Below are 3,195 nucleotides of genomic sequence, written 5' to 3' on the forward strand. Positions count from 1 at the left end.
AGTGCAGATTAAAAAATCATTATTTCTTTTATTTTTCTTGTTCTCATTCATTCAAACAAATACGAAAAAGCCAACTTACTTCTAACTTGTTGAGCCATGGGGAACCATGGGTTCTAGACATAGTTTTTATGCTGTTGCGTTTTCGTGCATACTGTACCGCATTTATCCAGCAGCATTATGAACGTAGCAATGTGATTGTAAGGCTATTGTATTCCAAAATTACTAATATCTCCCCAAATATTGGTCCCATCAACTTATTGTTTTTGATACTGTCTTCCTTGACCAAAAATACTTAAGTATGCCAAACTGCAGCTCTTATACAAAATTAGCCTTTATTTGCACTTTCATTATTACCAAAATAATTGGAATTACACATTCATTAACAGTCTGTAAATGTGAAAAGAAAGAAGAAAAAAAAAGAACATTTAATCCAGAGGGGAGCCATACACCTCCACTTCACATATGTGTAGGTATTCACCTCGCCCAGGAATGACTACATTAACATAATGGCCATCCATCCCAGGACACTGGAAGTTTTGGGTAAAACCTGCAGGGATACTTGAAATCACAGCCACCTACCAGATCACCTACCAGAAAGCATAAAGTGAAGTTTACTTTAAAGGAGGACTGTGACTGTTTTCATTTTAATGTTAGCATTCTTAATCATATCTCCTTTCTCTGCAGTTATTAAAAAAATTAACAATATTCTTAAATCAATGCATGTCTTATTGATAAGTAAACAAAAGAGAACTATTGAACAGTTAAGTGCTTTTGTCACAGCATTTTTCATTGGCTGATCTGTGAAATACCTTGGGTTGTCATTCCCATTGTTTTCAAGGGAATCTCCAATTCGGATCTCGGCTCCATTCAGTCGTGCAGAGTGAGCATCTACAATGTTAGTTATGATCACAGAAAAAACTTTATGTGTTTTGCGCAGATCAAGTCTCCACCAAGGATTGAAATCTGGACCTGTGTGGATACAAGACCCTTGGTTCCATCTGCTGGCACGATTTCCATCTATGGCATTATATGGGATGCCATTTGCATGGACGGAGGATTGTGTGGCTTTTCCACTCAGAGCCAATTCTGTCCTGCATGAACAAAGGTCCCCAATGAATATCATACTTCATTTCTTTTCATAAGCATAACTTTGTTGCGCTTTGTTCAGGGAAGTAAATCTGACAGCCTGACCTTGGTTTTCAAAAGCATGTTTATGTACCTCAGGCTGCCTTGCAGATAAATTAGTCCATCTAAAAACTATATAATAAGTGTCCCCCAGGTATTCTGAGACACGGCATTCAAAATACTTAATCCTTGAATAAAAATATACATTTGTGCCACATTAGCCAAACTTGTGTTCACAAGATTTGGAGGGATGTACAATTGTAGGGATGGACAATCCAAGTATATAATGCCTCCAACCTTGGCTATCACTAGCATCGAGACATAAAGCGCCATTACCCCATTACATTGCTCTACATTTTAGTGGAAATAATATTGTTGTTGTATGTGCCTGTCACAGAAACACCATCCACAGTAGGATAGTCTGTGCAGTGATGTATAGCCAACATGTATTCATTAAAGCTTCAATGTGTGACATTTGGTGACATCTAGTGGTAAAGTTGCTTATTGTGACCCACTGAATCTCCATGTGTTATGAATAAAATCCTCACCTGTGGGTGCACAATGCCAATAAACCTCCACTTCACAGAGTATAAGAACTTTGTTCGGGCCAGGCAGAACTACAGTCACACAGCACCCCTCCACAAGTCTGGTGAAAGTCATTGTTTAAGACTGGCCTAAAGGGATCTGAGAAATTACACTAACCCTGAAAGACAAAATCCATACACATCGTAGTCTGTCTGTTTGTAATGCACACAATAGCATTACAAATAATACTACCAGATGCCACTCCATCAATAATAATAATAATAATAATAATAATGGATTGGATTGCTATAGCGCTTTTCAAGGGACCCAAATTGCTTTATATTATTGATCCATTATTCATTCACTCTCACACTGGCTGACAGATGCATGCTGCCAATCTGCACCAAACAGCCCCTCCGACCACCACCAAACATACATATACATTCATACATTCATTCATTCCACTGTGAGTGACACTGGTGGCAAGGAGGGTGAAGTGTCGTGCCCAAGGCACATGACTAGGACAGAGTGGGATTCGAACCACCAATCCTTTGGGTATTGGATTGCATTACCTCCTGAGCCGCCCCATGTCACCTAAGTTACATGACTAATCACTTTGGTTATCATTCAGAGAAAATTATCAATATTTGATTAGAAAGTCATACAGCAAGAAATTTATGAGTAATGCAATGATCATATGACATGCATTTGTAATCAAGGCTGGCATCAATACTGCTAATAATAATTTTAATAACTATGGTGAATATACTGTACATCTCTAAGTTCTTGGACTAATATGAAAATATTGAATGGAAATGTACTCCCTCACTGTTGACCAGTGTGTTCAACATTTCAACAGAAAATCATGAAAACGCCTCTGAATATCCATGAAGTCAACACCTACACTGGGTTTGCTGCACCATTATGAAGTATGGAGCTTCCGATGTGGATCTCTGCCCCATCAGTCCACTCTGCACAGCAGTCTCCTCTGTTTGTAATGGTGATAGAGGTCACAATGTTATGTTCCAGCAGTTCTACCCTCCACCAGGGATTGGTCTGTGTCTTAGCGTGGGAGCATGATCTAGCAGAGAAAACAGAGTCATGATTTCCATTGATTGCAGCGTTGGCTGCTCCAAATTTGAGATCCGCATGGTAAGACTGTGTAGCTTTGCATGTAAAGCAACATTTTCTGCAAAAAAGTAATTGAATATTGTAAATTTGAAATGAATGCGTTAACCATCACTTTGCTTGGTCAAAGCATGGACAGCAGTCATAGTTGGAGAAGCTCTTATGGAGTTTTAGATGCCTGAAATATACAGTATAAAGTCCATAGACAACTGAACATGACCACCTTTTGGTTTCAATACTGTAACAAAATACCACTCAAAGGGCTTTTGAATTTGGACTTTGAGTTTTGATTTTGTAGCTCAAAATTAATACAGCATTTTCTAAATATCCAATCTACTGAACCATTATGCTGACTTTACTGTGCATTAGTACAGACTTAATAAACATCAGTATCATATCATTTGCATCATACTTACC

General features: G+C 38.3%; 1 long non-coding RNA gene across 1 annotated transcript; it reads right to left on the reverse strand.

Moving 5' to 3' along the window:
- Window positions 1-377: 377 nt before the first annotated feature.
- LOC115435910 (uncharacterized) lies at window positions 378-1,822 on the reverse strand. The gene is made up of 3 exons (XR_003937750.1): window positions 1,674-1,822; window positions 810-1,091; window positions 378-575 (listed from the first exon to the last, which is right to left on the reverse strand). It is a non-coding gene; the product is annotated as an uncharacterized LOC115435910 (long non-coding RNA).
- Window positions 1,823-3,195: the final 1,373 nt, after the last annotated feature.

Source organism: Sphaeramia orbicularis, chromosome 16 (genome assembly GCF_902148855.1).
Source record: "Sphaeramia orbicularis chromosome 16, fSphaOr1.1, whole genome shotgun sequence".
NCBI classification, from domain to species: domain Eukaryota; kingdom Metazoa; phylum Chordata; class Actinopteri; order Kurtiformes; family Apogonidae; genus Sphaeramia; species Sphaeramia orbicularis.